This window comes from Phalacrocorax carbo, chromosome 1 (assembly GCF_963921805.1).
Source record: "Phalacrocorax carbo chromosome 1, bPhaCar2.1, whole genome shotgun sequence".
Classification (NCBI taxonomy): domain Eukaryota; kingdom Metazoa; phylum Chordata; class Aves; order Suliformes; family Phalacrocoracidae; genus Phalacrocorax; species Phalacrocorax carbo.
The window spans coordinates 216,498,335-216,523,634 of record NC_087513.1 but is presented as its reverse complement, the minus strand read 5'-3'; the positions used below and the strand labels follow the sequence as shown (position 1 = coordinate 216,523,634).

Sequence of the window (25,300 nt, the reverse complement as noted above, 5' to 3'; positions counted from 1 at the left end):
GGTTTGGAAATCATGGAAAATAGGAGATTGAATTGTTTGGGGAGATCAAGAGCTAAGAATCACCCAACCCCACTCTTATCTGCTCCCCTCCTCCCACAAAGCAAGGGTTAGCAGGGAACTGCCATGTCTTTTTAGCATCTATCTCCCCATAGACATGCGTGGGGCGTGCCCGGGCAGGCGTGCAGGTGTTACCCGCCGCAGCAGGACTTGCGCGTGAGCAGGGAGGCGTCTCTAGCGAGAGGAGCCCGCGGTGGGAGCCCAGAGCCTCTCCCAAAGCTGTTTTTTGCCACCCGGGGAAGGAAATAGGACTTCTCCTACGGCTCCACACGCGTGGTTGAAGCGGTTGGGCCCAGGGAGCACAATCCCCGGCGGCTGGCTGGCTTTACGCGGCTTAAAATACAAGTCAGGTTATTTATAGTCAAGGCTGGGCTGATAATAAAGAAGTTTATTAAGCATCTGGCAGCCCTGAATGCAAAAAACCCCTCATCTATTCCAGCAGGCTTTTCAATGTAAAGCCCTTTCCCCTCCCTCCAGCGCTGGCTTGGCCGTGGCGAGCAGCAGAAGGAATTAAATTAATCCAGCAGCGCACAGGTTGATTGCAGAGGAGTTAAACTGCAACTGCGCCATCGACCGGGGCGCCCATGCGCAGCCCCGCACAGCCCTCTGCGCCGGTTATCGGGCCGCAAAACATCCCGGTCGCGGTAAATATTTGAGATACGCCCATTTAGAAATCAGGGGCTGGGCCTGATGCTTTGTTCTGCAATGAATTAATAAAAAAAAAAAAGTTCCCTTAGGAAGGGGTTTGGGCTGAAATTTGGATTTACTCTGGGCTCTCCACCAGCTGCCCCGCCGTAGGTAGATGTACGCCACAGTTCGGTATAAATGGTTCTCAACGATTTTCCGCCGCGTTATCGTGAGCGCTGCCACAGGACCTGAATAATTTGTCTCCTCGGTGGCAAAAGGACGCGTCACCGAGTGAAATAAATAGGTGCTCTATATAAAATGGTGGCAGATTTTCACAGGGTTGAACAGTCCATCGCGCTGCGCTAACGGGTTCTGCTCGGCCGCGGCGCCCGCTCGGCTGGATTAGAGAAGACATTGAGTTTATTCCGAGAAGGAGAGGAGGGAAACAACAACCACAAAATAATAAAGAAAGCAGAAATCAACCCCACAGGGAGCAAATCACGCGTTTGTGATGGACGGGCTGAAATGGCAGGTGTCGGCGACGGCAAACCGAACGTGGCACCACTAAAACATCCCCAAATCGCTCTGTTTCCCTCTGGGGAAGAAAATAATGCTGGCACAGCATTTTGGGGGCTTGGTTGATTTGTTTTTTGCAAACTGGGGGTTTTTTGGGGGGGCGGTGGTGGTTAAATGCAATGCATTTGGGGCACGCTGGGTGGAAACGGTGACTTGAGGAGCCGGGAGGTTATTATCATCCAGCAAAGCTGCGCAGGTGGAAGAAGGGAGAGGCTGTAACGTGGGAACAGCCTCGGCCCCTCGCCCAGCGGAGCCAACTCATGGATTTCCCCTTGTTTTCCATAGTAATTGGATGCTGCTCAGTAAAAGAGATGGAATTTGAAACTGCCAGTTTGTTCTTCCTCCAGCTGGGCTCTGTCGGTGTCTCACCCAGGGGGGTTGTCACAGCAAGAAGCTGTCACAGAGCAGCGGCTCAGCGCCCGGCGGCGATCTCCCCCGTCCTAGCCAAAGCTTTGGGTTGTGGGCATGAAACAAAGGATTTTTGAAACTCTTCCCGTGTCTCCTGTGCTGTAGGAAACCAGCGTCACCCGCTGGTGGGTCTCCCCCATGTCCTGCTGTGGAGGCAGACGGGCAGAAGCTCTGGGGGTTTGGACCCCCTGTGCCCGTGCTTGAACATGGGGAGTTTTATCTTTATCCATGATCTGGATGCGGGGATCGAGGGCGCCCTCAGTAAGTTTGCAGATGGCACCAAGAGGAGGTTTAGGTTGGATGTGAGGGAAAATGCCTTCCCTGCCAGAGGGGTCAGGCCCTGGCACAGGCTGCCCAGAGAGGTGGGGGAGTCCCCGTCCCTGGGGGGGTTCAACCACCGTGTAGCCGTGGGACTTGGGCCATGGTTTAGGAGGCCTGGGGGTGTTGGGTTGGGGGCTGGCCTTGATGATCCAAGAGGTCTTTTCCAACTTTAATGGTGCTATGATTCTATGAGAGCTGCAGGTGAGGACACCCCAACGTTTGCTCTCTTACTACCACCCACCTGCCATTGGGGTGGGTAGGTGTGAGGTTTGCAGGGGGGATAAACCCCCACCGTGGGCTGTTAAATACCCCCCAGGAGGCTCCTTTTACTGTACAACGTCGGGCGTTGCTGTGGCCGAGCACATCCCATCGGTGCCGCCAGCATCCTCCACCCTGCGGGAGAAACATGTAAGGAGAAATCTTTTTCTGACGTGGTTTTCACGAAACCACCTCCTCGTCCCCCTCCCCGCCCCCACCCCAGCCTATCCAAGGGGGAAGAAACTGAAGCGAGCAGCACGGGTGCGACCCTTGCCACCACCGGGACACCCCCGTCCCGATTCTCCAGTTCCAGATTTCATGGACAGACTGTTTGGTGGGTAAGGAACTGGCTGGATGGCTGAATCTAGAGGGTTGTGGTCAATGGCTCGACATCCAGATGGAGACCGGTGATGAGTGGTGTCCCTCAGGGGTCTGTACTGGGACCAGTGCTGTTTAATATCTTCATCAGTGACACAGAGAGTGGGATCGAGTGAACCCTCAGCAGGTCTGCACATGACACCAAGCTGAGCGGTGCCGTTAACGTGCCAGAAGGACGGGGTGTCATCCAGAGGGACCTGGACACGCTGGAGAGGGGGGCCTGGGAGAGCCCCATGAGGTTCAGCAAGGCCAAGTGCAAGGTCCTGCCCCTGGGCCGGGGCCACCCCGGTACCCACACAGGCTGGGGGATGGGCGATGGAGGGCAGCCCTGCCGAGAAGGGCTTGGGGGTGCTGGGGGTGAAAAGCTGGACACGAGCAGGCAACGTGCGCTCGCAGCCCAGACCCCCACCCGTGCCCGGGGCTGCATCCCCAGCAGCGCGGGCAGCGGGGCAAGGGAGGGGGTGCTGCCCCCCTGCCCCGCTCTGGGAGACCCCCCTGCAGCGCCGCCTCCAGCTCGGGGCTCCTCAGCACGGGACAGACACGGGGCTGTTGGAGCGGGGCCAGAGGGGGCACAGAAATGCTCCGAGGGCTGGAGCCCCTCTGCTGCGAGGCCGGGCTGGGAGAGCTGGGGTGGTTCAGCCTGGGGAAGAGAAGGCTGCGGGGAGACCTTATTGCGGCCCCCCAGGGCTTAAAGGGGGGCTGTGGGAAGGGTGGGGGCGACCTCTTTAGCAAGGCCTGCTGTGACAGGCCAAGGGGGGATGGTTTGAAACTAAAGGAGGGGAGATTCAGACTGGATCGAAGGGAGAAATGTTTTACGCTGAGGGTGGTGAGACACTGGCCCAGGCTGCCCCGAGAGGTGGTCGATGCCCCATCCCTGGGCACATCCCAGGTGAGGCTGGACGGGCTCTGAGCGACCTGATCGAGTTGGGGATGTCCCTGCCCATGGCAGGGGGGTTGGACTGGGTGAGCTTGAAAGGTCCCTTCCCACCCAAACCCTTCTGTGATTCTGTGATTCCCCAGGGAGTGGTTCGATGCCGATTGCTGGTGAAACAGTATCACCAGTAAGAATCTTCATGAAAAGCAAAATACTCCAAACAGCAATGAGTTGGGAGGGAGGAAGGAGGGGATGTGGGGACGCGCCCCTGTTGGTGTCATCCCTGGGCAAAGACCCCTAGGAATTAACTCCCTACCTCCCAGACACCAGGACTTTCCCAAAACCATCCTTTCCCACCCTAAAACAGGGCTGCTGATCGAAGTTGATGAGTTTGCACCCACCTCGCAGCCGTGTGTCCCTCCTAAAATGTTTTGTGTGAATTTTTCATGCTTCTTCCAGCATGGAAAATTAAAAAGCGCCCATTTGCGTTGCTGGAGAAGGGCCTTTTCCCCCTTCCTGGGCTGTGGGGGCCCAGCAGCCCCCTTCCCTAGATATTGAGGGAAAGGGTTTTGGCTGCCCCATGGGTGATGCTGGGGTCTGTGCCCCGCTGCTGCCAGCGCCGGAGGGGGGAGCACGGGGGGTTTTGGGGACACACAGAGGCAGCAGAACGTGCTGCTGGCGGGGCAGGGGGCGAGGGGTGTGAGGAGGGGGGCGTGGGGGACAAGGCCGGGCCCCGGGGCTCTCCCCTCCTCCCCCGCCGCGGGCCCAGCTGCTGCTGGCCGGTGGCCCCGCACTCGCCGTTGGCCACCTCCCGGCACCGGCCCCAGGCCCCGGGGACCCGCGGGTCGCCGCCTCACCGGGCCCGGGGTGCGGGACCCCGCGTCCTCCCCTCAGCCCGCCGGGACTACACCTCCCGCCAGGCCCCGCCGAACTACACCTCCCAGCATGCCCCGCTCCCCGAGGGGGGGAGGACTACAACTCCCAGCAGGCAGCGCGGCCGCCGGGGCCCAGTCTCCCTCTCCGCCCGCCGTGCGGACTACATTACCCAGCGTGCCCCGCGGCGGCCGGCCGGCGCTGGGCCGCGGCGGGGAGGCGCGGGGCATGCCGGGAGCGGTAGTTCTCTCCGCGCCTGTAACGGTCCCGCTGGTGGTACCCCCCCTCCCCCCCCGCCGCCGCCGCCGCCGCCGCCCCCTCCCCCCCCGGCTGGCGGTGCGGGCAGAGGCAGGAGCCGCCGAGCAGCGGGAGGAGGGGGAGAGCGCTGCCGCCACCGCCGCACCGGCACAGGGGACGCCGCCGCCGCCCGAGCAGCCGCAGGTGAGGGAGGGGGGGACGGGACCCCCGGGGGGCGACGCTGGGGGGCTGGGGGGGGTGGGGGGGGGGGCGGTGAGGCGGAGGGTGACAGCGGCGGTGGGGGGGTGAGGGGACCGCGGGGGAGGTGGGGGGGGGTGTTTGGCGGCGAAGCCCCCCCTCACCCCGGAGGGGACAAGGCCGGGGGGAACGTGGGGGGGGGGAGCATCCCCTCAGCACCGGGCTTTGCGTGGCTCCCTCGGCGTGAGGGTCACGCGTGGGGGAAGCCTGAACGGGCGGGAAGGGGAGACCGCCGCCCTGGGGAGGGCGCGACCGGACCCCACCGCCTGTTGTGCCCCCCCCGCCCGCCTGTTGTGTGTCCCCCCCCCAGCCCTGGTGGCAGGCTTTGCCTTCATCCCCACGCAAAATAGCGAGTGGGTTCGATACCCCCAGGTTTGGGCGTGGGGGGACAACGCGGGGAGCCTGGGTTCCCCTCACCGGCCGCCTTTCGGGGCGCGGGGGTCCCGCTGAGGAGCCACCACCGCCAGGTCGAAGCCAAGTTTCACCATCTCTTCGTGCACCAAGAAGGGAAACAGAGCGACGGGGCTCACGGGTGATTTTTCTTTTGCGTGTCCAACCCTCAAGTCTCCGGAGATACCGGTGAGGGGTTTTGGGGGGGGTGGGGGGTGTGTGGGTGCACCCCAGAGGTGGGGAGGTGGGGGGATGCCGCCGCTTCGCGGCGTTCCCACTGCAAATATCGAGAGGGGCACGTGGGGACGACGACGGCGGGAGCGATACGGGGAATATTAACGAGCCCGCCAGCAACTTCATGGGATGGGAAGGGCCGAGTTGGCGGCCGTCGCCACCATCCCGCTCCCCATTAAAATTAAAAATGGTCCGGGTTTGCTGAGAGGGGGGATGTCAGCGGTGCAACGTCCGTAGCCCGAGAGCGGAGAGCGCAAGGTTGTGAAATGTAAGGTGGCGTTATTTTTCTCTCTCTCTAAAATAGTATTTTCTATTCATTTTCGTGAAAGGGGTGATTTGGGGTTTTTTTTTGGGGGGGTGGTAATAATTGCTTGAAGACTTTGTTACACCATGGTTTTCAGGGCGATGAAGTCCAACGCTATGTTGTAGGTTAATAATGCCAAAAAGGTGCTTAGCTTCGGTCCTTTATAGAAATCAGAGGAGCCTTGAAATACAGAAATGAAATAAATATTATCAAGGAAAGGTTTTGTACCATGCTGGATTTTGGGGGGGATTTTTTCCCCCCCTTTCTCCCCCTGCACATCACGATGATAAGCTTTCAGGTTATGGCTTGTATTTCCATAGGCTGAATTTCATTCAAAAGGCATTTATTTAGTGCTGAATACTGTCAAATGTAGAAAAATGAGCAGGTTGAGGTTTTTTTTTTTTCTCTCTCTCCTGGACAAAGGCATGTTGTACTAACCAGAAAGAAACCCCAAGTGATTCTATTTATGTTTTAATCAAAATATGATTTAAGATGCAGTGGTGTGTTTATTCTTGCTGCTAAATAGCGATGGAGGAAGCTAGAGCTTTTTTTTAAATTTTTTTTTTTTTTAAAGGAATGTGAATGATGGAAACATCTTTAGGGAAACATTTTGCTGGACTTGATTGCATCAACCGCATTATTTCATGAAATGTTAACTGTGAAGTGGTTGTTGATTAGAACTCAAATTGAGGAGCGACGTTGAGCAATGTAAAGAAAAAGGAAATTAGTAGTAGGAGGCCAAATGCTTTTTTTTTTTTTTTAGTTCTTTCTGATTTTGATTTTTAACTGTTTCATGGATTCTCTTGACCTTTATGGTTGAGTACATAAAAAAAACCTTCAAGCAACAGCTATGCTCTGAATATTTGTTCTTGATAGATGTCTGGAGTCATTAAGAGGGCTGATAGAAGTGAGCAATGTAGTTTTTGGCTGAAATAGGTATTAAATCTGATTAACTTTTGTCCTGGAAGTTACAAATATCAACTTACCTAGTGAGGCATCTCAACTTGTTTTTTACCAAAGTAAATGTTTACATTTCTCAGAAGGGGTTTCTCTCCCCCAAACGATGTGCTTATAGTGGGCTTTCATTTTAATGCGTGTGTGCTGAGTATTTCAGATATTGTTGTCCAGATGTATGAGGGTTTTTGTATACTCTTTGGTTGATGAAAATTCCTGGCTGTTAGTAAAGACATGCTTTTTTTTTTTTGGCGTGGTAGATATATAACCTTTCTCCTTTGGAACAAAGGGATTGGAAACAAAATGCTTTGTGGACTGGGTGCCATGAAGGTGTGTTAAATTTGTTCAGTAATGGGAAATCTTGCTTGGAGTGAGAAACCTAAATGATACACCAGCATCATGTCAAAATCCATGTGAAATAACTGGGGCATACGGTCATTTGGGGAGAACATATTGTAGAGATCCTTTCTGATCTTGGGTGATACTCATCTGTTGAATTCAATGGTAAGTCTGCATTGCAGTAGGTGAACTATTAGGGATTTTGAAACCCCCTCTTTGCAGTGAAGTTTGCATGCTCCCCCGTGTCAGTAACCCACACAGGGGTGACGGGGAAAAACGGGAGAGAAAGGTGATGCTGCTCTCGGTGCTCGCGAAAACGTTTCTCAGGCAAGTGAAAATGCTTCTGAGCAGCATTCCTGCGAAAGGCCTTCAGCACCTCAGCTGAAAGCATAATTAAAATGATAATTAAATTGAGTCTAAATTTAATTATCTGATCTGTCTGAAAGAGCTTGTGCACCTCAGTTTGGACACGTAGGTGCCAGTGCAGCCACTTTAGGCAAGGGAAGCATGTGTTTAATCCAGGTTAGTGTCCCCTTTTGGTAAGTTTTCAAAGGCGACCGCCGGGAGGTTGCCACTGATCTCCTCTTCTGGGAAGCAGGACGTTCGCAGCTGGGATGGAGTTCCTGGGCCACCAAGTCCTACCTGCTGTGGAAGCCAGCAACTGTGGCTTAAACATAATTTAATCTTATTTTAAACCCAGGTGTTTTTCTGCTGCTGCCTGTGGCAGAGGAGCGTTTCAGACCTGTATCCTCTGGGAGTCAGAAACCTCCCCGTTTCCACCCAGGAACTCTCTGCTGATTTCCAGCTGTCAGGTGGTTGGTAGTAGTTGATGAGGCTGTCAAAAAGGAAATCCAACTTTTATATCTTCCTTTCTAAGCTCACTTTTTCCTTCAGTCTGGATTCTGATCTTCATCTGTCTTCCAGTCATGCCTTTTGGGCTTGATTGTATCTGCAGAGGCCCCTGATTTCCCTTTCCGCAGCACAAGTGCTCCGTGTACTTTCTGTTTCCTCTGCAATTCATAAAGTCTCTCCTTAAACCGCAGCGTTCTTAACTGTGCATTTCGGTCCCGAATTAGCTCCCCTCGCGCTCGCTGACGTGCGGCTGGACGGCGCTCCGCTCGGCTGGCTTTTCCTCGGGCGGCTGTGGGTGGCCGAGTGCCGTCTCCCCGCGCCATGGAGGTGCTCGGGCTGACCCTTGTCAGGAGGCAAGAGATGTGCGATGTCCCACCAACCTCCTCCCGGCGCTGGTACGACAAAGTAGTATTTGAAGTATCCCCTAGAGAGCTGTGTTATTAGCCAGCGTGCTTGGGGAGGAGCGACTTTTGCATCGCTTTCAAAGTATAAATGAGTTAATTTTTGTACAGTGCCATCTTTGAGTTATTTGCGGGTGAAATTCGCCGGCTGCGAAGGAGAGGTTCGTAACTATTTGCCTTGGTTTCGTTTCTTAACGTGGCGTGATCTTTCTAATCAATTAGGCTCAACTTCATTGCTTAAAATCCGTAAGTCATCATGTTCAGTCCATAGAAATATTCGATCCAAAATGATTGAATGAGAAGAGCGTTTTTGTTGTATTCTACAGCATTCTTGCAAACCACGTAAACAGCATTGTTTTGCTGATTTCAAATGCGAATCAATCAGTCCCATCTGACGTTACTGGATTCTCGCGAGCCGTCGTGCATCTCTTCAATAAATAGATGAAGATTTTTGTTTCAGTGGCAATAAATAAAATCCACCTATCCATTTTTTTTGCTCGTTGACGGTCTTTTGACCCTTTGAATTAAAAAATATTGGCTCTTAATCTGTCACTTTTTAGAACTGGGAATAAATTTTCAAGAATTATTTCCATGCGACTCGACTACCTGCTAGTCAAATGGATGCAGTTCTCCAGAGGTGTGTGAATTGTGTGACCTTGTTGCTCCTTCCACTCGACTGAATCGTTCCGTTCCTATTTTTGTCTTTAAAACATTGATATCACTAAACATGAGAGGAAAATATCAGTGGCAGTGCTACATTTCTTTATGCAAATTCATGTAAACCCAATTTCTTGAGGAGGTAAGGGTGGTGTGCTCATGCTATCTACCTGTCCACCAGTAATTCTGCACTCCCTTTGTGCTTCGATGCAGATTTCAAAGTGCCGTAGATGTAGAAGACAATCTAGCTTTATTTTTTTTAAAGTTTTGAGAAAGTTCACTGCTGGGCAGAGGGGAGAGAATAAAATCAGTGCTTCTGCCCAGGGAACAGGGCTTGCAGTAGTTCCCCTTAGTTTTCTATGGTTTGAATCAGTAGCAACAGAAAGAATTGTGCATTTTCAGGGTTTTCTTTCATCGAGAGGCAGGTATGCTTTGCGATGGGTGTCTGAAGCGTGAATCCCAGACGTGTAATTAAGATCCCAGTCAGGGAAGATCCGGCTCTTAAGTTGTATCCACCACTGGCAGATCTTCTGAAATTCGTGGAAGCTCTTGAGTAGGAAGTGACTTTTGAGGAGCACACCATTTTCTGGTCTTGGGCTCTAAACGGGAACATGAATACACACATCTGATTCATTTCCAGATAGATTTTTAATATATAACTTCACTCAAATATGAGCATTTTGTTATTTACCTATTTTTCTAAAACCTCTTTCTCGTTGCCTGAGGTCTGAAAGCAGATGACACGGTTCATCATGCTTGTATTGAAGTAAACCTTGTATTCCTTCCTTCTTTCCTGCTGGAACCCTGCAGGGAAGTGATGATGATGATGATGGTGTTCGTGGCATAATGCTTTAAATTTCCAAAGAACCGTACAGAGAATGAGGTTCTGTTGAGGATGATGGAGACACACTGTTTTTTCCTCACGGCAAGAGTGGGACTCAAATAATTTTAAAAAAGTTCCTCTGAGTTTTGTTTACTATGGATGTGCTGAAAACCCTGAGCGCTGCAGAGGAATTTCAAGTGACTGTGTGCTTTCTGGGTGGAAAAAATGTGGGCCTGTTGATGCTCTCCAGCAACCCATTTAGGAGGTTATCGCCCCAGGATTTGCAAAAGCTGAAAAACCCACGTTCCTGTCCTCTGTTGGAGATGCCGTTTTGTATTTGGCTCTACTTTTCCCTGGCTTTCCTTACTCTCCTTGAGTGAAACGGTCACCTGGAAAACTGGAAGGTGGGAAAAGTAAAAGTCAGAGCAGAAAAATGAGGTTTATCATAGCTTTTGTACGATAACTTTCTCAATAGGAAGATTAATGCTGAAGTGTATTTGTAGGCTGAACATTTTTGCCTTCCTTGTCTTAGCAAGGGTTAGAGATTTGGGAGGATTATTGAAGACAAGCTTAGAGTATTTTGTGAGAGAAAAAGTACTAAACTGGCAAGAAGAGAATAGATGCCATCATGCCTGCTAGGCATGTCTAATTCTTTGATAAAATGGATAAAGATTGCAGACTGCAGCAAAAGTTAAAATAGACCATAACATCTCGGGTTCTGCAGGCTTTTTCTTCTCGCTTATAATTTGCTGAAGAACTTAATCAAAAAAGATCTGGCTCTATTATGGCATTGGACCCTTTAGTTTATCTGCCAGGATTTAAAGCACGATATTTGGGCTTTTGCTTTCTTTGGCGCTAGATAGCCAACTCTCTAAATTTGATAACGTGTGAATTTTATCATTTTGATGTTGGAGACGCATCCGGAATCCGAGGGAGAAGTTTTGAGCACAGGCTGCTTTTCCCCCCTTTTACGTTCTTTATACTTGAATTTGTAGACGACAGCTTGCTTTTTTAATGGATGAGGGGGTTTATGTGGTTATTCATAACAAACTCCTAAGACTCTCCGCAGTCCCAACAAGCCTGTTGCTGTTCAGTGGGTCATCCTATTCAGTGCACGATTTTGGATTTAATGGCATTCTGTGCGTGCATATGTGTATATATATTTCCAAATATGTTTTACATATGAGACACCTTGTTTTGTATTCATTGACAAGACAGAGTTGGAGGTGATCTCCAGAAAACAACTGGTTTAAATGCCTCTAGGTGGGTACTACCTGGCTGAACCTCATTCTAGAGATACTTGGCCCTAACTGAAGGAAGTCTCCAAGCACGTTTGATCTCCTGCTGTTTAGGTGGACAAAGTAAGATCACTCGTTAGAGTTGCCGATGATGTTTCAACCACAACAAATGTAGTGTCTATACAGACAGGCAGGCTCTAAGGACTTGTCCCCACTGAAGAGTATTTTGATTAAGCTTGTGAGCATTAAAGTGCAATTACTTTGAAATAGGCCCCCATATGAACATTTATGCTGTAGCAGTTTATTCTGCAAATAATTTTCCTCAGTTTCCTGTGTATGTCATCACTTAATGAGACATTTAATGGCTTTTGCAAAAACCTTGGCATTCCACATGTTTTTCAGGTTCAACACTGTGTGATGCAGGCAGCTGGAATAAGGAGGAAATCAGACTTCTTTTAGACATGCCCTACTCTTGCCCTAGAGTGGACAGTGCTGTATTCAGAGGGTACTCTCTTGGCCATGAGAACGGGGTCACCTAAATGCTCTCCTGTCGGTCATCCTTGCCTCTTATCGTGGTACAACTAAGGGGTGAAACCAATGCATGGAAAATTGGTTAAAGCACAAGTTTGCTCTTGGTTTGACCTGTATTTGCAACAGAATTTTTGAAGTCTTAAAATGCAGTGCCATAAAATTGAGAAATGGTGGCTGCTTCTTTACAGAATCCCAGACTGGTGGGGGTTGGAAGGGACGACTGGAGCTCACCCCGTCCCACCCCTGCTGGAGCAGGCACCCCCAGAGCAGGGGCACAGGGCCGCGTCCAGGCGGGGGGTGAATGTCTCCAGGGAAGGGACCCCACAGCCCCTCTGGGCAGCCTGTGCCCCTGCTCTGGCACCCGCACAGCAAAGGGGTTTGTCCTCATGTTCAGGTGGAGCTTCCCGTGTTCCAGCTTGTGCCCGTGGCCCCTTGGCCTGGCGTTGGGCACCACTGAAAAGAGCCCGGCCCCATCCTCCTGACACCCACCCTTCAGATATTTATAGGCATTGATGAGACCCCCCTCAGGCTTCTCTTCTCCAGGCTGAACGAGCCCAGGTCTCAGCCTTTCCTCACAAGGGAGATGCTCCAGCCCCTGATCCCCTTGGCAGCTCTCCCCTGGCCTTGCTCCAGCAGCTCCCTGTCCTTCTTGAACTGGGGGGCCCAGAACTGGCCGCAGCCCTGCAGGTGTGGCCTCACTGGGGCAGAGCAGAGGGGGAGGAGAACCCCCCTCGCCCTGCTGGCCACACGCCTTTCCATGCCCCCCAGGACACCGCTGGCCCCCTTGTCCCCAAGGGCCCGGTGCTGGCTCAGGGTCGCCTCGCTGCCCCCCAGCACCCCCAGGGCCTCTCAGCAGAGCCGCTCTCCAGCAGGTCCCCCCCAGCCTGTGCTGGTGCGGGGGGCTGTTCCTCCCCAGGGGCAGGACCCTGCACTGGCTCTTGCTGAATTCCCCGAGGTTCCCCTGGGCCCAGCTCTCCAGCCTGGCCAGGACTCGCTGGATGCCAGCACAGCCTTCGGGTGCATCAGCTGCTCCTCCCAGCTTGGGACCATCAGCGAACTTGCTGAGGTTATGCTCTGTCCCATCATCCAGGTCACTGATGAATGTGTTGACCAGGCCTGGACCTAGCACAGACCCCTGGGGAGCACCACCAGTGACAGGCCTCCAGCCAGGCTCTGCCCTGTTGATCACAACCCTCCGAGTTCTGTTGTTGAGCCAGTTCTGTGTCCGCCTCACTGTCCTCTCATCCCACCCGCACTGCCTTAGCTTGCCTGTGAGGAGGCTACGGGAGACAGTGTCGAATGCCTTACTGAAGTCAAGACAGACAACACCCACTGCTCTCCCTTCATCAGCCCAGCCAGTCACGCCATCGTAGAAGGCTGTCAGGTTGGTCAAGCATGATCTTCCCTTGGTGAATCCATGTTGACTGTTTCTGATAACCTTCTTTGCCTCCACATGCCTGGAGATGACCTCCAGGATGAACTGCTCCATCACCTTTCCGGGGATGGAGGTGAGGCTGACTGGCCTAGAGTTCCCCAGGTCCTCCTTCTTGCGGTTTTTGAAGATTGGAGTGACATTTGCTTTCCTCCAGCCCTCGGGCACCTCTCCTGTCCTCCACGACCTTTCAAAGATGATGGAGAGTGGCTCAGCAAGAACATCCGCCAGCTCCCTCAGCACCCGTGGGTGCATCCCATCAGGGCCTGTGGATTTGTGAGGATCCAGTTTGCATAGGTGATCTCTGGCCCAATCCTTCTCAACCGATGGTAAGTCTTCTTTTCTCCCAATTTTTCCTCTCACCTCTGGGGGCTGAGATGCCTGAGGGCCAGCCTTAGCAGTAAAGACCGAGGCAAAGAAGGCATTCAGTAACTCCCCCTTCTCTGCATCCTGAGTCGCCAGGGCCCCTTCCTTGTTCAGCAGCGGGCCCACTGTATCCCCAGTCTTCCTTTTACTGCTGATGTATTTAAAGAAGCTCTTATTATCCTTGCCATCCTCACCAGATTTAGTTCCAAGTGGGCCTCGGCCTTCCTCGTTGCATCTCTGCACACCCTGACAAGATTCCTGTATTCCTTCCACATGGCCAGTCCCTTTTTCCACATACTGTGAACCTGTAGCATCTGAATCCCAGCGGCTCAACCAGGCAGCTAGCTGAGTCTTCTGAATGTGAACTGATCTCATTTGGAAGCTCTGTAAAATATTTATTTCCATAAGATTTTTTCTCTGTCTGTATATAACACACACATACAAAAATTGAAGCTGTAGAGGAGATACTTGGTTTTGAGTTGGCTACTTCTGTGGCAGCAGATTTACGTGGTGGGCTCAGTAGATAAACATATAGTATCTGTTCACATCTGAGTTTCAGCTTTTCTTTCGTAATTCCTGGAGTTTGATTTTATGTATGTGTTTGTTAGCATTACCATCAAGGAATAATATCTTAAATTGCTTCAGGCTTTGTAAAATGATGTTGGAATCTTCTACAGCAGATCAGTGTTATCTAGGGGTTTTGCTGGCTTGTGAATCAAAGCCCTCATTTTACATTACGAATAACTTCTGAAAAAAAGGCGCAAAACCCTCAGCGTTCCTGGTGGCTTTTGGATTGCCATTTAGCAAAGTGTCCAGCATGAAGCACGTAGTTCTCTCCCTCTCTTCCATAACACCACTGCAAAGATGGTCCAAGAGATTACCCCTTCCCTTTCTGATGCTGCCTCTACCACAGTGACCTGCAGCCACATACACCGTTAAGGCTGCTTGCGTCCGAGGTTCTTGGAAGGTCTTTGCAGACCTCCCTGGGTTAAGTCTTGCAAGATCCTTGTGTGTAGGTGTCCCCTCTCCATTTTCACTGTGGAAAAAAATGGAGCCCGTAGATTTCTTGCTGATGTTGCACAGCAAGGTTGGATTCGATGCTGTGCTGCTTCTCCCTCTGCGGAGGCCAGGAGATGGATTTGATTTGCTTTATGTGCTGTTGGGATGTGCTCAGATGCTGCATTGGTGACTTTCTGTGTGGGCTTAGAAGAGAGTTCCTAGAACTTAAGGCTTAATTAGACTGACCTCCTCAATACCACAGATCCTTACATTTTCACTGGAGCGGGAGCCTAATGACTATTTATTTGGGGCTGTTTACGTTCTACCAGGACAGTCTTAGTTTGAAGATCTCAAGTCATGAAGAATCGACCACTTCTCTTGATCTATTTTCAGCAATTAATTACCCTCTCTGATTAAAAAATTGAGGTCTAATTTAAGTTAGTTTCCATCTGTTGCTTCCAAAAGCCTTTTCTTGGCTAAATTAAAAGGTTCTTTGATATCTGACAGCTTTTCCTGTTGGAAGGAACTCATAATTCTATAACCGAGTGGCCTTTCAGCTTTTATTTTGGGCAAGTTAAATATGTGGCATTGAGTTGGGAAGTGCCGGGCAGTTTCTGGCCTGGCAGTACCTGAGACTGTGTTTCATGCTCTTTGGCTTTCAGATATTGTTTCCTAGATGTAGTACCTTGCATTTGGTTGTACTGACGTCTACTTGGAGTGGCCTTTGCAGTCTGGATTGCTGTGTGTTGTTGGCCTGTCCTCTTCATCTGTCATCCAGAGGGCCACTGACAAATCTTCTCTGTGACTATATTAATTTCCTGACCTTATAGTGGGCCTCTTGAATCGTAGCGGGCTCTGTCTCAAGCCCAGCAGAACCCTACTACAGCTAACTTGTTGATGGTGATTTTCCACGGATGACTGCTTTTAGTCATCTGTCAGTTGGCCAACTCTAAATCCATTTAGCGTGCTTTGTTGACATAGTATAGTGGTAATTTTTTAATCAAGATGTTATGCTCAGCGAACATTTGCCTGTTACATTGCAGCAGTTACCTTCATCAACCTGATTTTGAATCTCATCTAAGACTGAAATCAGCTTTGTTTGACAAGGCCTATTTTCCATAACATTGAGTTGACTATTGTTAATTTAGTTCCTGTCCTTTTTATGTCCAGATCAAGTCTGATTCAGTTTTCCCTTATTTTGTCCAGAGTCGATGTCTGGCTAACTGACCGATAGTTACTTGAGTCATCTTTTTGCCCTCTCCTGATGTTATCATGTTAGAAGTGTTTGGCTTCCAAATTGCCTCCTGCATTCCAAAAAAACACTGAAAATGAACCTTTGGGGTCTCAGAAATGGTGGAGGACGTTTTGAGGGCTCTCTGGTTAAACAACCTGGGCCTCTGAGGCACCTTTCCTTACTGAAGTGCATTGCTAGTAGAGAGCTCGGGGGACTCTCCAGTCCATTCACCTCCTTGAGGCAAGTGAAGCGTCTCTAGAGCATCCCTGACAAATATATTTCTAATTTTTCTTTAAAATCTTCCAGTCTGGAGGTACCCAGCCTCCCTAGGTAGCTGGTAGTGGGTGCTTAACCAATTTAGTTAAAAGCTTTTCCAGTATCTTATCTCTCTGGCAAATTAAGATAATTTGCTTCACTCCAGAGGACACGCAGAACAACACATCCCCTCGTCTCCATTGTTGCTGACGGGAGCGTGTTACTTTCTCCTTCAGTTTTCTTTCCTCTAGGCTGAATAAGGTCCTTTAATCTGTTCTCATGGATCGTATTGTTGCCGAATCTCTTCATCATTTTTGCAGCTTTCCTCTGTACTCCAGTGTGTTTACTTCTCTCTGTACAGGGACGAGGTACTCTGTAGCCTTGAAATGAAATAATGCTATTTTCCACGTGGCACTCTATTAAAACAATCTGAAATACCCTTTTTTTTTTTTTCTGGTGTGAATCCATTGTATCACTGACTGACATCAATTTGTGATCCAATATACCGTCGAGGTTATTTTCTTTTGTCCGTCAGCCTGGGTAGTTGTTGTTTTCCACCTGCGCAGCATACATTGCTCTTGCACTTGTCTTCACGGGGTTTCACCAGGCTATTTTGGTTTGACACAATTTGATCTTGACACGTCCATGTTGTTTCATTTTTTTTTTCTTTATCCCATAGCTGCTTTTATATTGGTTGCTTAATAATTTTTCTAGTATCTTCCCATTGATTGCAAGGGGAGTTAAATCTCCAATTTGCTTTAGAAGCTTTTCCAAACTCTGCTCTGTAGCGGTTTCCTTTTTGATCCCAAAAGCACTTTGAAACTTTGTGAGTGAATATAAGTGGATCATCCATATGCAAATTCCTTAATTCTTTCCTCTCCAAAGTTATATTTGTGAAAAATCAACATCTTAAGTGATGCCTATTTTCGTTATGTTGATATTTCATTAAGATGATAACTAAAAAGTACAAACACCATACAAGTTAAAATCAATTATTTAAATCAAGACATTTTGCAATCTTGATTGAATTACTAGACTTAGATATATTCAAATGTGAGTCTGTTCTTTTTCTCCCCTGTCAAGACTTCCAGTCCAGTGATTACTGCAGCTTTATTGGCTGTAATGAGGTCCAAAATAGTTACTGTGTGTTATAAATTGTCATTTTGGGAAACTAATCCCCTATAATTACTCGCTGCATGGGAGTTTCTGTACCCCTCCTGACTCTTCCATATTCTCACATCTTCCCCCCCCTCCATTTATGTGCCTGTGGAGTCACCTACCCCGCTCCCTGTCTTGGTGCTTCCCAGAACCTCCTCGGGGGCTTGACCCGATACAACACACCGAGTTACTGCTGAGTTGCCCTGGAAATTCAGTTCTTCGGTGGTACTGATAACTCTGAGAGGTGAGCCTTTTTGGCCCCGCTTTGTAGGGATGCATTGCAGCTGTCTCTTCCCTTTCGTATCTGAACACCATCGAACTCATGATTTTCAAGTCCAGTCACACGCTCATCGCACCAGATTTCATTTTTTTTCTTATTGCTGGTCAGGATTTTATTTGTTCCTGCTTGTTATTCAGCCTCCTTGCATCCGTATATAGCAATAGAAAATTCATTTTCTTTATGGACGCTCTTGTCTGACTTTGAACCTCATTTGCCCTTCTAAGTGTCCTTCTCTTGTGTTTAGCTTATTCCTTTCCTGGATGCATCAGCAGTTTCATCTGGGAAGGTGTCTTATTAGTTGGAAAGATGCTGGGTCTGCAATTCACGATCTCTCTGTTCCCTGCAATAGCGTTCAATCACTCAAATCCAAATATTCTCATCAGTCGTGCGGCCTTGTTGAGTGCGCTGACCTTTTTTTTTGCCTTCTCTTGCATCTAGAACTGGATGCATGTTTTACCTCGGGGATCAACAACCCGTCGCACGTCCAATCAGGCTGTGAACGGGGCGTGGGGCTAATAGCATTGGCATTTGAAGGCACTCATTTGCAAGAGGCAGCAGGTTGCAGTTTATGACTCTCCCTGAGCTCTACACTCCTCAAAAGCCGCTGTCCTGCGCAGAAGCAAGAAACCATTGACTGGCAGATTCCTGCCTGTTCGAGAGGCAGCTTCTGCCAGATCCTGCTCGGTTCCTCTTGGCACACTCACGCTGTAGCACGGGGGAGAAAAAGCCTGGCATGGCACCATACAAAGATTGCCAAACCTTGACTTAGACTTTCCTTTTCAGTTCTTTTCCAGGATCCCTGAAATCTTTCCACATCCGCTTTGTTCCAGCTGACGCGGAGTCGCCGCTGCCGGTACGCGTGGTTACTTCTTTTGACCAGAGTGATTAGCCAATATTTGTGATTGTCTGTTGAAAGAGGAAGTCAATGACAGCCAGGTATTTCTCAGAGGCAATCGTGCCGATTCACAGAGATGTTTGCAGAGGCTGGTTTTTCCGAACACAGCCTGAAGCAAGCAGCAGGAGACCATTTTGCTCCCTATTCCAAGGTCGTTTTTCCCTGCCAGCACTAAACACACGCGCGCCCGCACGCACGCGTACGCGCAGGGTTTTTCTGTGACTTACACCGCGGGTGTTTCTCTGGCTGTCCTTGACTTTCTCATGCTTTCCCATTGCTCTTCACTGACGTTTCTGGCTCTGTCGGTAGGCTCGACAGCGTGCGTATTCTCTCCTGTTCTCTGCGGTTTACATAGTTTCCCCTTCCGATGCTCTGTGTTTGTGTTCAGCTCTTGGGAAGCTTTTTTCACTCACATCTGTTTAGGTTGGTTTGTGGCCAGCCTTGCTGCCTTTAACCTTTTCATCCAAAATTCCACATAACACAATTGCCTTCAAAACTTGAGATTTTTTTGATGAATTAATAATCTGGTTCAGCCTTGTGCTTTCTCTTCAGGGGAGATCTCACTGCCAGAGTAACCAAATCTCCAAGCTTTCTTGTTATAGCTGGTGTTTTGCTAGCGATGAATGATGATCTCATGGTCAGATCGTGGGAGACCGGCATCCGCTTCTTTCCACGTCCACAATGTCCCTCTAGCTCATAAACTGCATAAGTGGTGCCTCGGTTTCCCTTTTGGAATATGGCAAAAAGGGTTGGTAATGCCTGCACTTCCCAAGATGGATAAATGAAACGTTGGGAAACGCCCTGACACCCACAGCGACGACTTCCCCCTTCTCCAGCACTTGAAGGAATGAAAAGGGTGTTGACCCTATGCTCGCTGGTCGCCTGGTTAGGTTCCTTCATTGTGCCCTATATGGCATTTTCCTTTTAAGTTTTGTACAGTTTTCAAAACGGCACTGAATTATTCACTGTTAATTCACCAACAATTCACCACCAAACACCGTTAGGTGGAAATGGCTCTCGCGGAAAGTGCGTAAGATCAGTGCTGCAGAGGCTGTTCTGGTGTCTTACTCGTTCGGGTTTACAATTCAGGCTGGTGCCTTTGATCTGCGGAACTCTTGATTTGAATCTTATCTCCTTGTGAGACCTCTTTCCCCAGGACTGTGCTGGCAGTCAGGATTAGCTGGGCTTTACTTCATTAACAATCTTGTTTTTAAATCTGAGAGAACTTCAGCAGAGTTTTCTCCTGGGGCGGAGGGGGAGGCGGCATTGATTCTGGAATATGTTTTTCTCGGTGTTATCAGGATTTTCTGGCTATCGAGATAAGCTGCGGGGCTTACGGATCAACGAGTTTTCTTTCTACAGTGGCAACTGGAGGAAGCTGTATGTATCGCCAGTGGTTTTAGGTTCCATCTGACCTTCCTGTGATTTTTACCTTTTTATTATTGTTTAATATTTTTTGTTTTGTACGTGTGTTTATATTAACCAAAAGATAATGGGAAGAACATTGGGGAAAACAATCCCTTATTCTTTGGCTTTTGGTTTCTGCCTGCCTTCCTGAGATGCTGGCAGGGTCCCAGAAGCATGGGCTGTCCTGAGGGAGGAGAAAACACAGGGTAAGGTGGACTTGGTTCAGTTAAGTTCTGGAAGCAGGCAATCTTCGTCTTCAAAGTTCATAACTTGTTCTGACTTAAAAATCAAATAAAATGGGAAAATCTTAAGGGCCGACAGGGCAACACACATTTTCTGCACCTTGACAAGCTTCAAAACTATTTCTCTGTCAGAGTTAATAAATGTGAACTTTTGCAGGTGTCAGGTCTGTGGGTCTGTAGAAGCGTGGGCTGCTCTGGAGTGAGGTCACTCATCTAGAAACTCTGAATTATGCCCATTGCTGTTCCTTCTGGCTATGGTACAGCCATAGGAAGAAAAATGTAAATTGGTAGCACTCAGTGGACATAAGATACTCATTTTCTTACTAGCAGCCGTGTAACTTCTCAAGCAATAACTTGCTACTCGAAGGGCTAACTGTAAATTCTTGTGATACTAAACCGATCTTGTTGATGCTAAAAGATACAACCCCAAACTCTGAGATACTGCAGTGCAAAATAAACTCGGAGGCAAAGGGACCCTTTGGTGCCGTCTGCATCTACGTCTCAGCGGAATCAGAGTCATGACTGTGTTTCATGACTGCAAATTCCTGAAGCGCTGGCACCCAAATCCAGAAATCCTGATGCTTTGCTTTGAAGGCAGGGAGTTTTGTGTAGGTGTATTGCGGTAATTTTAGCTCCTTCCCATGATACAGCACATACCCTGTCTGAACTAAGGCTATTGCTCACCTCCCGATGTAAAGTACAGTGTGCTCTAAAGGCTCTTCCAAGTATCAGGGGATAGTATTTTGATGATACAGCATTTAGACTATGTACTAAAAACGCCCGAAGTACTTCTATGGCTTCCTTCTCAAACCGTCTGAGCCACTTACAAACCGTAGTTGACATAACAGCGCTTTTAGAGGTAGAGAAATGTCGTTTACCCCAGTTTCCCGTCTGTAAAATGTGCATCAGGTGGGCTGAGAGCCTGGTTTTGCCGCTGGTTTAGGTGGGTGCAAGTCCTTGGTGCTACAAAAGATGAGTTCTGCCCTCCCTTCTGCCACACTCTCTAACATACCTTGTGCCAAAGGCGGCATTTCACGAGATACTGATGGAACGGATATACCGATACCTTCTGCTTGGAGCTGCCCAGTTTGTTTCTGCCTGATGTGAACTTGTACTTGGGAACACATGGCCAAGGGGAAGGGAGGAAAGGTGAGACCACATCTTCTGGTAACGCCGTGAGTTTATTGACTTAAATGACCTTAAATTTGGCTTCAGGAACTGAAACAGCATCCTCAGGATGTACTTTTACAATGTGTTTGAGGTAAGGGGAGTGGCCACCTTGCCACGCCACCTGTGATGCTCGTCTGACTGCGTGGTGAGCTGATTCGATGCACTGAGCTGGCAGGAAGGTAACGTGCGGGAGGGAGAACTTTGCAAATAACCTGTGGGAGAACCTTGCAAAGCATAAGCTGGAAGGGGAAGAATAAGCTGAGGGATAATGTCTGGCATCTTCTGGGACTTCTAGCAGGACAACTCCCTTTTGGTGTTTTGTTTTTTTAAAAAAATATATTAAATAATAGCAATTAAGTTTTTGAATAGGCAAAAATTAATAAAGTTTGCAATGCAGTGTTTCTTTTGCTGGTTCAAGAAGGTAGACACCAGAAGCTGATTCATTCTTGTTGTACTCTTAGGGATCTTGCCATTTAGTAAAGAGGGAGCAGAAGAAAATCCAGAGATTAAATTTACTTAAGATAAGGTTCTTGAGATGAAACACGGATGCTTTGTTGGACATCAGTAGTCCCTGTGAATCTTTTTATATTGAAATAATTTAATGGGAGTATCCATTTTAAGATTATTGGGGAGTATCCAGAGTCTATTCCTGGTACTGCGAGCGGAAATCTGTTTTCATTGGAGCAGTTTTCTGGGAGCCATGCTTCCTGCTGGAGTGGTAACAGTAAGGATGATCAGTAGCATGACAGATCATTAAAAACCCCAGGCATTTCACATCCATTTCAAGTAGCCTGAGTACAGTAAGAAACAACAAAAATTGGGCAGCACTTAGGAAAACAGAGACTCTGTGTAGGGGACTCAGAGACTATGTGCTAAACCTCCCCAAAAAGTACCTGAATCAGTGGGGACATAGTTCCTGGGTTTGCCTTTTGCATTTGTTTTTTTTTTTTTTAATATCTCCTACGTAAAGAGGGGATAAAAATCCACCGCTGCCACAAAGAGTTCTCGAGATTTCTTTGTTACTTATGTGTAATTAACCCTGATGATTTCTTCCTGATTTGGTTTGTTTCCATATTTACAGCCATGAGTGAAGAAATGAAAACAATTAAAACTAGGAAATGAAGGCAAAATGCTATCAGATAACCCAGGGAAGTTAGATAGCTGGAAGCCCTTAAAAATAGGTTTTTTTGAAGATAATGGTATCTCTCTAATTTGAGAAGGAAAAAAAGCGCGCAGGTATCTTATTTTTAAAACCAGGTCTGTTTTCCAGAATGCCTGGAAAACTGCGCTTAACCATTAGAAGTGCTGCTCCTTCAGCATTTGCCTCTCAGAAGTTCTTACCGGCTATAATTTATGTCCGTTTGACAGTGTCCCTCTCATACACGTGAATAATAAAACCTCAGAATTTTGTTGTCACGTTCTGAAATGAAGAGGAGAATGAAAAGACTATGTAAAAATAAATTTCAGATAGTCTGGGGCGACAGACATGAAAATATCTCTGCTATAAACATGTTTGTTGCCACAGCAGGAAGGCTGTGTGCTGTAATCTTGATTTTTCATACCCTAATTATAGTTTGAGTCGTTCTAAAATCTACCTCATTCTGAGTTTCCTTAACTTACTCTGTTTTCAGAATGATTTCACTATCTCTAATGTTTCTGGCCAGAAGTGGCTGATTTTTATCTTAAAGCTGATTTTCATCTGGGTGACTTAAAGGCAACGATAGTGCAATATCTTCTTTTTCTCTGAAACGTCGGCTGTTTGATGTGTTGTGTATAGAATCTTTAGTGAAGTGATGCAGCGTGGTGTCACACGTTCTTGGGCTAAAAGCATATTATGGTTTAGCAAAGGATAAACTGAAATTTGCAGAGAATGCTCTGATTCTCTTTTTCTCTTTGGAAGTCTCGAATACACTATGTTTTTCATAATTGATAGGAGAATCAGTACAGAAAAAGAAATCTGTGTTAACGTTGTGACACAGGTGATTGTACAGGCACATAGCAGTGTGTTCTCTTTTTTTTTTTTTTGGGACCCTTTTAGCAGAACACAAAGGGAGCGATAAGATGGAGGCCCACACTGCAATTTCATAGCAACTGCTGCTTGAAGGAAATTATCATCAGGTTTGAACCTTTTCGCAGGAGCCGGGTGCAACAATAAATACAATGATGCTATTTGTCTGACAAGAGTTGTTTAAATAGGATGTTTGTCTTAATAACGGTGTAATTTGCAGAACTCAAATTGCTTTGGTGTTATTCTCATAGAAATAACGATACGGGTTTGGACCTGCAGGACTCCTGTTGCGGTGGATTTTGGTGGCAGGCTCTCTGGTCCGTACTCTTCACCCTAGGCGGTGCTGGACTAGTGCCTCCAGTAGCGCTGGGCGATCAGGTCTGAGTTTTGAGCTGGCTGGTGGTCACTAGGTAACCCGTTGGTCTTTGCAAAAGTGCACAAAGCGGATGAGAACCCATTGTTAAAGGGTGAAGACACTGTTGTGTTTTTATGTGGATTTTCACTTCAAGTCCTTTAGCTTCTCAAAACCTCCTCAATCCAAAGCCGTGGATCAGGAAAGTTGTGAAAATGCGTATTTCAAAGGTTATTGTTTTCAACTTACCTATTTGGGATTCTGCCTTGTACACATAGGCATGCAATAAACACCTCTTAAAAATGTCCTCATCTAAGAACATTGAGAGACAGCCAAACCTCAAATAATAGAGGAGTGCTTAAAGACTTGAACTCAGTCTTGTTAGAGCAGATCTACTTTGCAAGTTACTGTTGAGTTAATATCAAGTTAATATTAAGTTAATAATGCCTAAATAGGCTGCCAGTTTATTTCACTAGGAAATTAAATCAGGTTGACTGTGCTCGAATTACTGTTTTCAAATTAAGTAGCTTGAAGGAGAGCAGGAGCAGTGAGAAGTAACCCGTGTCCTGCGGCGCCTGCAGGCCTCGTGCTGTGCTGAAACCTCTGGGGGTGTATCCACAAATGAAGCCATTCTCGAAATCGTGTCCCAGCCAACTGTGACTTTGGAGACATTTTAGTACCAAGTGACATTCCGATTAAGTAAATTGGCGGTGCGGTATCAAAAAAAGATGATACTAATCCCATTAAGAAGAGCAGTCGGGTTTCAAACAATGACTGTTGACATGGTCGTGGTCAAATGGATGGGGTCTTAGAAGGGTTTCAATGAACTAGGGGTGGAATTAGTGCTCTTGAAGTAGTGTCACCCGTACTGTTTGTGAATGACATGTCCTACAGAGGGGCAAAACCATTAAGTCATGACCCATTAAATAGGGGAACGGATGGAGACCTTGGTGGAGTCTCCTGGTCTCCGACTGCCCAGGCCGGAGCGAGGGTGCCGTGTGGAGACCGTTATGCTCCCTGCTTGGATGTGCTCATCAAGGGCAGATACCATCGTGCTAGGTGGTTCTGATCGTTTGGTACCTTGGGCTTGGTACCTTTGCTTTTGATTTGAGCTATATTTGAAAAGGAGACTAAAATAGATGCAAAGCAATGCTGCTGGAGGTGAGAGTTGCAAGCCATGCCTACAGAATGAGGTGGAAGGAGGAGAGACTTCTATTATGAGTAGTAATACTGAAAGGGATTAAAAGGTCAGTGGTGGGCAAAGCACGTTAGTGTGAACGCTAGGGCTGATGCTGCAGCAAAAAATGCAAATGCTTTTCGGTTTTTTTTTTTTAAGGTTTCTGAGCAAGAAAACATTTAGAAGAGAATATATCTCATTTCTGTGTTTGGTACTCATCACTTTCTTATGGGAAGATTGTATATGATCTCCATTTCAACATCTTGAAATAGCTCCTGGGTAAGATGTAGGGGAACAGAAGAAACACAAAAATAGTCTGAGGACTAGAAAAAACACAGCACAGAGAAGCTTAGAGCTAAGTCTGTTTAGCTTATCAGAGAGAGCACTTGACTGCAGTAGCATCACAGAGAGAAAATTCCAGGCACTGAGCATCCTCAAATGCATCCGAGGAAGATGTACCTAAAATCAGTGTTTTACAGGGAAAATCAGGCAGTTCAGAGTTGAAGCAAGGCATGGTTTTATTAGGGAGGTGTAATGAATGATCAAAGCCTGTTGTAATGAATGATCAAAGGAAAAAGCACACTTTCCATCTCTAGAAATTCCCCTATTTGATGACTCTTCTTTTAAAACCGTATAGGCCCACACAGTCTATGTTCTTGTCAGGTATTAGGTCCAGTTGGTGGGTGATATTTAATGGCATGTGGTAGGCAGGAGGAGAGTTTCTGTGAAGCTGTG

The 25,300-nt window shown here is 48.1% G+C and overlaps 1 protein-coding gene across 6 annotated transcripts in view; it reads left to right on the top strand.

Annotated features, from left to right (window-relative positions):
- Positions 1-4,633: 4,633 nt before the first annotated feature.
- Positions 4,634-25,300, top strand: part of FAM168A (family with sequence similarity 168 member A) — a 228,197-nt gene continuing 207,530 nt past the window's right edge. Inside the window, exon 1 of one of the 6 annotated variants that reach the window (XM_064441557.1) lies at positions 4,634-4,813. The gene's annotated coding sequence lies outside the window, so the exon portion shown is untranslated. Of the gene's footprint in view, positions 4,814-5,427; positions 5,447-18,148; positions 18,168-25,300 lie in introns of those variants that run through there. The other 5 variants (XM_064441556.1, XM_064441558.1, XM_064441559.1 and 2 more) reach the window with 5 other exon arrangements.